Source organism: Halichoerus grypus, chromosome 2, assembly GCF_964656455.1.
Source record: "Halichoerus grypus chromosome 2, mHalGry1.hap1.1, whole genome shotgun sequence".
NCBI classification, from domain to species: domain Eukaryota; kingdom Metazoa; phylum Chordata; class Mammalia; order Carnivora; family Phocidae; genus Halichoerus; species Halichoerus grypus.
This window is the reverse complement of record NC_135713.1, coordinates 56,644,480-56,656,513: the sequence shown is the minus strand read 5'-3', so window position 1 is coordinate 56,656,513 and position 12,034 is coordinate 56,644,480. Positions and strand designations below refer to the sequence as shown.

Genomic DNA, 12,034 nt, shown 5'->3' with positions numbered 1-12,034 from the left:
CTGCTGCTGTGTGTTGAATTGTGTCCCTGAAAAAACATGTTGAAGTCCTAACCCTTGGTTATCAGTGAATATAATCTTATTTGGAAATAGGGTCTTAGCAGATGTAATTAAGATGAGGTTATACTGGATTAGAGTGAGCCCTAAATCCAGTCACTGGTATCCTTACAAGGAGAGAGACATTTGGAGACCCGGAGACACACACAGAGAGAAGGCCATGAGGTGTGCAGGTAGAGATAGGAGTCATACTGCTACAACCAAGGAAGGCCAAGGGTTGCTGGCAACCATCAGTAGCCAGGAGAGGGAAGGAGGATTTTCCCTGAGAGCCTTTGGAGGGAGCGTGGACCAACCAACACCATGATATTGGACTTGTAACCTCTAGAACTGTAAGAGAATAAATTTCTGTTGTTCAAACCATCCCATTTGGGGTGCCTTATAACAAGAGCCATAGGAAACTAATACAGATTGCCAAGACCATGCATTTACTAGGCCAATACCTAGAGATTATGGCTGTACCACCCAAAACTAAGGATTAGAGGCAACTAAGTCAAAGGCACCATCAACTCAGGACAGCAGCTACTAAAAAGAACAATAAAAAAAAGAAATATTCCTTAGATCCAAGGAAGACAATAGATTAGACCAACAAGCATCTTTTCTCTTCACACCATACGGTAACCTCTTCTGTTCTAACAGTGGTCACGCTCACACCCACAATCACAGATGATCTTAGGTCTAAAAACATTACAATGACCTGCAGTCAACAGGCCCAAGTAGGAAGGCCCTACTGAGGATGCATCTGCCTTTTCACTGCTCCTGTCTACCACTGTCCTTTTAAAGCTGGATCAATAAGGATGTCTTGAATGCATCTCGACCTGCACCAAATGTTAAATGATACAGAGAGACCAGAGAAATGACCCTTGTCTTTAAGTGGTGACAATTTAATGTTGACACAAGTGACTTATATGCATGAAATACCAAGAGAATATTACAAATCAGAATGTAATGAGGTGCTAAATTGAATAAGGCACACTGTAAGACTGTTATGCACTTCTGATTCTGGCTCTAGTTGGGCAGAGTTGGTTGGGAAAGCTTTGGGTAAAAGATGGGGCCTGTGCTGGAATGGCTGCTGGGTTAGTCATGAGGAAGCACGGTAGTTACATTATCTTCTCTGGCTCGTGCCTTCCTAAGCCTGGGATTTTTAGTAAGGCTGGGGGCTGGGTTGGGATAAAGAGCTAAAGCCCTAACAACTCCACAGGGCTCCCTAATCAACAGAAGCAGAAACAGATAGACCTACAGATATGATGAAGATGCTCCAGTGCCTAGCCATTCAAGTTCACAACACCTGGTACTGTCTCAAGCTCATAGCCCCTAATCAAAACCCATCTGTTGAATGACAATATGTCTGAGAATATTAAACAGCTGCCATTTGGAGTTTCCGACATTGTATTAAGGATTCTGCATGGCCCATCTTTTGTACTTTCTTTTGAATTTTTTTTCTTTGCATCAAAATTTTTAAAATGAACTGAGTTTAAATAATCAAATAGTCATACAATGTTTGGTTCAAAAATAGCAATCATTTTCCATCACCGCCAAATTTTTCCTTCCCAGAGGCAACCCACATTTACCTTTTTTTTTTTTTTTAGCTGATTATTTTGATATTTATCTCTAGGTCTATAAATACTATGCTTTGCTGCTATTTCTTGCATTTTCAATTCTAGGCAATCTCTAGTAACTTCTCACTACAGAAGATGGCAATCTAGACTTTTGCTCTACCTGCCCAATCCACATATGTACCTTTTCCATCTCCCCATCTTTCTTCGATAATGCTTGGATTGTTATTCAACATTAATATTATTACCCATGTAAATGCTATTCAGAGCTGAACATGTAGTCAATGAGGAGTATTTTTTAATTTCTTGAATATTTTTTTCTGGAGTTGTCTTTTTACAATTTACTTTAATTTCTATGCATTTATCACTGTGGAGACCGATTCCTTTGGGTCACGTTCCTGTTGTACTACTTAATTGCTACGTATCTTTGGGCAAGTTACTTAACCTCTCTGTGCTATAGTTTTCCCTTCTGTAAAACATGGATAATAGTAATACACAGTATAATGGGGTCAACACCTTCCAGACAAAACACCATAAAGCATACTGTGGTCAAAGTTGAGTTTATTAACTCACTGCAAGGAGGATAAAGACACACAATGGGGAGCCATGGAGTGCTTTAGTAGAAGGGTGTTACAAAGGGCTGTTGTTAGCTAATTTTAAAGAAGGTTCAAGGAAACAGGTTCACTCTGCATTTGGTGCTGTCAGGGAGAAGGGATGATTCCGTGATCGGCCTTCTCAATATATTGTATCTATGGGAAGGGCTGACAAGAAGAGGCTGATGCTGAGAGAGAGGAACCTCCTACACTGTTGGTGGGAATGCGAGCTGGTGCAGCCACTCTGGAAAACAGTATGGAGGTTCCTCAAAAAGCTGAAAATAGAGCTATCCGACGATCCAGCAATTGCACTACTGGGTATTTACCCCAAAGATGCAAATGTAGGGTTCTGAAGGGGTACGTGCATCCTGATGTTTATAGCAGCAATGTCCACAATAGCCAAACTGTGGAAAGAGCCAAGATGTCCATCAACAGATGAATGGATAAAGAAGATGTGGTGTATATATACAATGGAATATTATGCAGCCATCAAAAGGAATGACATCTTGCCATTTGCAATGATATGGATGGAACTGGAGGGTGTTATGCTGAGCGAAATAAGTCAATCAGAGAAAGACATGGATCATATGATCTCACTGATATGAGGAATTCTTAATCTCAGGAAACAAACTGAGGGTTGCTGGAGTGGGGGGAGTGTGGGAGGGATGGGTTGGCTGGGTGATAGACTTTGGGGAGGGTATGTGCTATGGTGAGTGCTGTGAATTGTGTAAGACTGTTGAATCACAGATCTGTACCTCTGAAGCAAATAATACATTATATGTTAAAAAAAAAAAAAAAAAGAAGAAGATAGCAGGAGGAGAAGAATGAAGGGGGGGAAATTGGAGGGGAAGACGAACCATGAGAGACAATGGACTCTGAAAAACAAACTGAGGGTTCTAGAGGGGAGGGGGGTGGGAGGATGGGTTAGCCTGGTGATGGGTATTAAAGAGGGCACATTCTGCATGGAGCACTGGGTGTTATATGCAAACAATGAATCATGGAACACTACATCAAAAACTAATGATCTAACATATGGTGATTAACATAACATAATAAAAAAAAAAAAGAAGAGGCTAACGCTGTAATAGGTAAAGAAAGAACAGCCATTCATCTTAGCCTGGGGAGGGGAATGTTTGAATTTTTGTGTTTGGGATAGTAACTCTGCTTCTGTCTCTGTTTAGGCAATATTATAAAGTGGTATTATTTTCATTCATCCTAGTCATGGAGTGGCCTTGTTTAGTGTTGGTGTTCTCCAAGATTGTTTTTGTTCAAGGAGTGAACACCATGACCCAGCCAGGAAAGCCAGGCTAGCTCCTAACAGCTCCTCTGCCTAGATGTTAGCGTCAGGCTGGTTCCAAGCACTAAGGGCTACTTTTCTATGTCTCCGTGGTAAGGATTAAATGGGCTACCATTTATATAAAACAAATCAGCAAAATGGTTGCCTTAAAATGTATGTTATAAGACACTAAAAGCAAAGGCAACAAAAGAAAAAATAGGAAGGTGGACATCAAAATCAAAAAACTTCGGATATCAAAGGACACTCAACAGAGTGAAAAGGCAACCTGCAGAATGGGAGAAAATATTTGCAAATTGTATTTCTAACAAGTGATTGATATCCAGAGTATATAACGAACTCCAATTCAACAACAACAAAGAATACACCACCTTATTAAAAAGTAGGCAAGGACTGGAGTAGATATTTCTGCAAAGATGACACGCAAATGGCCAATAAGTACATGAAAAGATGCTTGAGATCACTAATCATTAGAAAAATGCAATCAATGGTACATCACCTCACGCTCATTAGAATGGCTATTCTAATAAAAAAAGAAAACAGAAAATAAGCATTAGTAAGGATGTAGAAAAATTGGAATCCTTGTGCATTGCTGGAGAAAATGTAAAATGGTACAGCCACTATGGGAAGCAGTATGGCAAGTCCTCAAAAAATTAAACATAGAATTACCATATGATTCAGTGATTCTACTTCTGGTTATATACCCAAAAGAAATCAAAGCAGGTCCTAGAACAGATATCTGTATGCTCATTTTCACAGTAGCATCCACAATAGCCAAAAGGTGGAAACAATCCAAGTGTCCATTGACTGATGAATGAATAAACAAAATGTGGTATAGAGATACGAAAGAAAATTGTTCAGCCTTAAAAAGGTAGGAAATTCTGACACATGCCCAGTGTGGATAAATCTTGAAGACACTGTACTAAGTGAAATAAGTTAGTCATAAAAGGACACATAGTGTATGATCCCTCTTCTAGGAGGTACCTAGAGTAGTCGAATTCATAGAGTCAAAATAATATGGTGGTGGTAGGGGGTGGAGCAGGGGAGGGGAGGGAGAGAGTTAGTTTTTAATGAGTGCAGAGTTTCTGGTGGGGAAGACTAAGATGTTTGGGGATGGATGGTGGTGATGTTTACCCAACAATGTGAATGCACTTAAAGCCACAGAACTGTATGCTTAAAAATGGTAAAAATGGGAAATTTCCTGTTATATATGTTATTATAATAAGTTAACTCTAAGTTAAAAAGTAAATAATATCAAACTTGACCTTTGTTCCAACTAAGTTTCCTTTTAAGATATTTAATGCAAAAGAATGTCATTTAATATTCATAACAACTTTAGAAGTTTTATTACTTTTATTACTGTTTTATAGGTTAAAAAAAGGGAAGATTTATTACATTGTTCAAGATCATGAAAGTTAGAAAGTGACTAAGGCTGAGCTATAATTTGAATCCAAGTAGTAGGGACATTAGAGTCCAACTCTTAAGTATATGGTTATTCTTTATTATTTTGGGGAAAGATCAAGAGATTACCAGGGTCTAGGGCTATAACTTCTGTTGAAACTGCCCATTGGGAAAAGAAATCTATCTTTTCATTCAACAGAGAATTGAGAGATCTCTAATAAGGGATTGGGGTCACATTTTTAAATGGCTACTCAATAGTCTGAAGGAAGCTGCTTAGGCTTAAATGCAGTCTTTAAGGGAATTTGGGAGAAGCTGAAGTTCTGGATAAAAATTGTCAGGGCAGGAAACTGTTAAGATGTGGCATATAGTTCCTATTCTCTGGGCTTGCCCAGGACATCTTTTTTGTATGTACCAAGGAGCAGGGACAGAGATGGAGAGGTAGAATGTACACAATGCTTATCGACCTTGGGAATTTTGTCAATAGCAAGATTATTTGCTGAAGAGGAGCAGTTCTGTGCCATATGTCACTTCTCTGCTGCGCATCTCCAAAGGAATTACCTGTCCATCTTGCCTGTGTGCTCATTTGCACCATGGTACAGAAGAGCGGTCCCAACCCTAGCTGTTGGAAATTGCTGGACCTTCAATCAAAAAGTGTGTCTGTGTTGCAAGAAGGCACACATGGGGGAAAAAAAAAAAGGTCTGATCTCTGTTTGCTGTACTCCTGAGTCGGTTACCAGTGTCAGGAGAGTCCTGAGGACCATCAGTTCCCAATTCTCAGCATGGGAGACATTGTTTCGGAGGCTGGGGTGAATCTCGAGGAGCCTGGGTCAATGCTGGAGGCACTATGCTTTTTCCACTTGCTGCTGGGAGTGCTTTCAACATTTTCAGCAAAGTGTTATAGGACCCCAGATCATGTTTCTCAGCTTCTGCAGGAAAACTGCAAGGAGCTGCTTTGCATGACCCTGTAGGTCTGTTCTGCCAATGGCCAAGAGGGTGGAGTGAAATCCACACTATCCAGGAAGAGAAGTTGGGGGGGTTGACCGTAGCTGGGACAGTCTGGTCAAGCTGGACACAAGGTACTTACACACGTAATGGTAGAGCAAGAATGGACCCTTGGGGCCAAAGGCCAACCTTGAAAGGTAGAGAAGCAGAAGCACAGGATAATTGAATGACTTGCCAAAGATCAAGCTGTGAATCAGAGACAGAGTAGAGGACACCCAAGTTCCCCAACTTCCACTTTGGAGCTTCCCCATTACGTTCATGCTCCCCAAACTTATGAGACCAGAAGAATCACTTTAAGGGAGCCATAAAATCACAGTTCCTGAACCCCTCTGGAATTTATTGAACCAAAGTCTAGGATAATAGTGTGCTTTTCAAGCAGAGAAGGGGAAGAGTATTTTGTGATGCTGTATGTTTTTTTCAACCTTTTAAAAACTGTAACCATGCCCCTTAATATAATGTTTTCAGTGTATTCTGTGTATCTCAATAAGCTATACAACTATTTTAGAGGGTAACATTTAAGAGAGGGGCAAGGGAAAATGTCTCTGAAATTAGGAAGGTTGGATTTGAATCACAGGTAATGGGATGCGTGGGTGGCTCAGTCGGTTAAGCATCTGCCTTTGGCTCAGGTCGTGATGCCAGGGTCCCAGGATCGAGTTCCACATCAGACTCCTTGCTCGGCAGAGAGCCTGCTTCTCCCTCTGCCTGCAGCTTCCCCAGCTTGTGCTCTCTCTCTCTCTGAGACAAATAAATAAATAAAATCTTAAAAAGAAAAAAAAAAAAGAAACATAGGTCCTTCATTTCCCAGCTTTGTAATTTGGGCAAGTTACTTAATCTTGTGCTACAGTAGTCTCATCAATAAAATGGGTATGATAGCAAGACCTACTGCCTTGGGATGTGGTGGGGGACAAATAAAAGCAAATGAAGCAAGGTATATAAAGTGCTTAGCTTAAGAGCTAACATGAAGGGAGGAAAAGGGTCTCAGGCAGAGAGCCAAACCCTGTGTGGCTGTGCGTTTGGGGTAGGAGCAGGTGCTGTCCCTGTGACCTCCACAGCCTTGAGACAGCATCCTGGACTTGTCCGTACTGCCCAGTGGGCTGAGAACTCCTCTGGAGGAGAAGCCGCCAAGGCCCACCCAGGGCTCCCACCAGGTTCTTCGTATTGACCTTTGCCACTACTTCTAGGGATGTACTGAAGCGGGGTTTTTCGGAAACTTCTCATTTAAAGGTGAACTATAAAGTTCTAAAGTACCTAAAAACAGACGTGACATGATACAAAATAGGTATATTGAATCTATTTTGTAAAATAAGTATATTTCCCCATGCTGGGACATTCCGATCTGCAGTCCCTCCTTAAACTATCCATTTTTTCCATCGTACATGATGAAAAGCAGTAAATTGATAAAACAAAAGGAGTTACTAAAGATATTGGTTACTTAACTTGTTTAATAAATATTGAGCATCTGCTATGAACGCAAGATCAGAAACCCTGCAGTGGAGGCCTCTGCATGATGGAGTGAAGCTGAGAGGAGAGAGCAAAGCCTACAGAGAACGGAAGATGACGTTTAAATGTAGTACTTTAGGAGAGGTGGCAAAATCACCTCACAATGTACAGACTTTCAAAAAATGAGTCAGTCTCATCAGCACAGTACGATCATCAATGTGCATAGTAATTGCTGTGAGCTCTTCAGAAAACCCAAAACTAAATTGAATTACAGTGAGCGTAGCTGCTTAAGAAGGAAAGGGAATTTATAATATACTAGAGGAAAAAATTCTCCCCAAACCCAAAATATATAAGGAGAAGAAGTTTCATAAATTTAAAAAAATTCTGGGGACCCTCTTCTTGCTCGTCTCAAATCCAGCCCCATGGATGTTGGGGAGGGGGCCCAGATGAGCAAAGGCTGTCCCGGAACCCTGGGCTTTAGTGTTCATCAGAGGATCGAAGTTCTTCCGTATCTATAGCTGTCAAGACAAAGTTATAACCTAGAACATCTGTTTTTAGAGTTCTGACTACAACCTCAAAGTCAGTTAATTCCCATAAAAATTTAGTTACAAGCAATGATATTTAAGGCCCGTTGCCAATGGGAACGCGGTGTACATGGCCCTTTAGTAAAACTAAGCTTGATCCATGGATCAAATCAAATTTTATCCCTAGGCTGGGCAATGTTTGGATATTTGTAGAATTGCCTTTTAACTCAAAGTGTTTTGTATGGCTTATGTGGAGGATGTTTACAAGAAACTTTGACAGGAAATTCTTTAGCATATGTATTATGCAGGTTACTGAGAATTCAGTCATCGGGATGCACACATTATCTCCTTTAAAACAAATTTCTTTCTGGCTTCCCTATGAGGATTCATAGAATTTCCCTGAAAGCAGTTGATTTGTTTTTATCTCATGAATGTTATGTATCTTATCTGTGTTTCCCTTTTCGCTTTGGTTTCTAGGAAGCTCAGAATCAAGTTTTCTGTCTATCTTAAATAATGAAATGGGACGTTACATATGAGCCTATTTGTCTGTTTCCCACCCTGCTACATTTTTTTTCCTTCACCCTTACTGTGTCATCTAGTTATAGTTTTCCAGTTAGAGAGATTTGTTCTAAGCTGTCACACATTATGGGGGAGATGTAAGAAAAGGAACGAATGGATGGATGGCTGAATAAATGAATGAATAAAGGAAGCTTTTGCTTTACGATGCTAAATAAATAAGACAATCCTTAAGTTAGGTAAGCAACTGAATTCTTGGACCACTCAAGGAAACCTGAAGCTTGCTGATTTTGATGTACTATTTTTGTTTATAATTAAGACATTGCTTTTTTTTTTTTTTTTTTTAAAGGGCTTGGGACACCTTTAATGCACTCAGTGACAAACGGAGATTTTCCAACTGGGACAGCTCCTTTGGCACATAGGACCCACTGAAAGTGTCCTGGCAGAGGGATCCAAATTACATTTCTTCTCTGTAGCTTGATGTTACTACTGAGAGTTCCAAACCCTTTAGTTAGACTTAAGAAAAACAAAAACAAAAACTCAACCAATTACGAGAGGGGAGGTGAGCCACTGTTTTTAGATTATAATGTGGCTGCGCGTGTATTCTGATTTGGAAGTCTCAGTCCTCCATCTGCAGGAGCCTCCATTATGCTGCTGGGATCCAGATTTTTTTTTCCAGATGAGTTATTTCATAGGATTTGAAATTATGCTTTTGTATACAAGAAACATCTCTGGAGCTCACCCACCCTGGCAGAAGGTCAGAACATGGAGAACTCAGCTATCTGGAAGAAAATGCTTCAAGGGAGGGGAAAACGCCACTCTTCAAAGCATCTCAATAGCTCTTCCTGGATATCTGCTCGACTGGCATAGATGGAGCGTTAGAGCAATTTGGCTCCAGAGGTGCCCAGGTTTTAGTACCGTCCACTAAAGAATGCGCTACAGTCACAGAAAATAATGACAGTCAAGTCACAAAGGTGAAGTTTTTTTGTTGCTTTGAGGATGTTTTCATGTTGTCAAAAACATTTTGGTTGTGTAGTTTATGTCCAGTTTGTCTCTTTAGAACAGAGGCTCTTTGCGCAGGAAATGTGCATGCGCAGTGACTCTCCTTAGTGATGAGCTTCACTACTGTCAAGTATTAACAGCAAGGATAAGGGGGCAGCAGCAAATAAATTTTTTACTGTCGTGTATAGGCTGGACATGTTGGAAGAGGTTTTATTTCACCTAAGAAAGAGACAAAGATCAAACTGCGACCAGATCTTCAGAACACAAGGTCACTGACAAGAGACCAACTTAAAAAAATTCTGTGCAATTAACCAGCTAAACAGAACACAACCACTCACACGGTTGTTTCATTTGTGCCAAGATGCCTACAGAAAAATCCAGCCCCTTTCATCACAATCAATTCAGAACACCCAGGCCCAGCTCTGTACTTTGCATCTTCTGTGTCGAACTCTATTTTCAATCCTTTATGTCAAATTTAAATTCATGGAAACTGCATTCTGATCTTGATAGAATGCCCAATTTGCCTTGGACCCCAAATCCATTCCACGGAGACACAGACACACACACACACACACGCACACACACACACACACACATGCACTCACCTAGGAGCACACATATTTGCACTTGATTTGCACCTACTTAGCTAAACCTCAATCAAGAAGTTTGAATGACTGCCCAGTGGCCAGAGCTGTAACAAGTTTTCAGAGAAGTACCTGCTGAAAACAAGGGTATTGCGCAATTGGATATTCACCCCTGAGGTGAAGAAATCATATCACACAGCTCTTGTTTGGGATGAAAATGGACCCTCAAATGTTCTGCAGTATTTCCCCTGTTACTGAAGTTTAAATAGCTATCAATCTTAAGTGAGCTGAACAAATTGAGGTGAGTGATGAAAAATGGCTAAGTTTGACTCTGAACACACAGATCTGTTGTGTCCACCAAAATGAGGTCTTGATTAGGCAGAAAGCCAACAAAAATACTCTACCAACAACTTATAATCTGATACAATGTCAAAAAGAAAAGAAATCTCTCAATGTTATCACTGAGAAAATATTCTGGACGGCTCTCAGATACGAACTGACCTCTCTTCTGGAAATCATCTTTGCCCAGCTATCCATATATGCATAAAAGGATATAGTTTTTAAAAGCTCATTTTCTCCCTAATAATTGTCTGTTTTTAAAAAGCTATCAGCAGGTGCACCTCATTTCAAAAGCCTCTTGTCCTTCATAATACAATATTCATCACGATTACATAGTATGAAATAAAAAGCAGCAAAACATAAGCGAGGATAGTTCAATTAAATGCAACATAATCTCTGCAGCAAAAAAAAAAAAAAAAAAAAGAAAGAAAGAAATGGCTCTGTAGCTAAAATCAGGTTCCGATGAAAGAAAAAAGGGAATATATTTCCACATATTTTTAATTATATAGAATTTCCTCAAACATGATTTTTCATAATATATTCCATTAAGTTAACATCACATTTGAAGAAAGAGCATTTTCCGATTTCATTTTAAGCCTGATTTTGAGCAATTACAGTGTCATTGTTCCGCGGTAGAAAGGTTGAATTCATTTACTGTGTGGTTATGCTAGTTATGATTGATGTCTCTTCTCCAAATGATAAACCAATCACCCCAATGATGTAATGTCATTTTAAGAGTGCCATAATCACATTTCTCTCAAACTAGAAACTCTGATGAGTTCTAATAAAGATTTATGGTAGATTAAAGGCCTTCATAATATCAACAATGGATTGCTCATTTGATGAGAGATTTGATTAGGTAATTTTTTTTGAAAAAGAATACGAGTTTACTAAATATATCAGGCCTGGCTTTGAAGAAGGGCATGGGCCATCATAAGTAGCAGTCCATCATTCCATCTTCAGAATGAATCATCTTCAATGCATTTGGGAGGTCCTTTCTAATTGTAGAGGTTGAGGCCGGTGGTGGCATATTCTCATGGGTGAAGCCAAAACCCAATCTCATCAAGGTACACTCTTGGCATGGAAAGCTCTGTACTGCCTTTGATGGGATATGTTAATGAATACCATGAGGGGCCAATTCAGAAGATAACTCCAAAGCCGTTGGGTCAGGATCAATTAATTTCTGCAAATGTCTCTCCTTGGGCCATAGGTACTTAACCCTAGGTGTGGCCCACTCCTGTGTTCATGTTTTGTGAATATTTCACCAACAAGGCAAATCAAAATAAGGCATGATTATTGCTGAGCCTGGGGCAATTCTACTTAAGATCTAGAGATTGGGAGCTAAGGCAGTAACCCCAAAATCCTCAAAGGTGGGACAGAACCTTGCAGCCAGTCCCTTTGCTTGGTGCAAGTGAAAACTACAATGAGAACTCAGGCTTTAGAGGCAGGATTTATCATGGTACCATGTGATCAGCTTGTTAAATTCAAGTGAAGTGGCACATGCAGAGGGTTATAGGAGAGGTCACCTCCTGAACACTTCAGACTTGGCAAGGCATTCGGTATTCATGTCAAGGGAACGCATTTTAATCACAAAATCATCTAAACAAGCAAGGAAGAAAAAGTCAGAAGCCAACCATCAAAAACCAAGAGATCTGAAATGCACACAAATTGGGCACGTGAGGGTGTCCAGGGTCACTCGGCTATGACCAGAATTGTAGTAATACAAAATTCA

The 12,034-nt window shown here is 40.1% G+C and overlaps 1 protein-coding gene across 17 annotated transcripts in view; it reads right to left on the bottom strand.

Annotated features, from left to right (window-relative positions):
- Window positions 1–12,034, bottom strand: part of TENM2 (teneurin transmembrane protein 2) — a 1,202,741-nt gene that overhangs the window by 354,924 nt on the left and 835,783 nt on the right. The gene's annotated exons all lie outside the window — the stretch shown is intronic.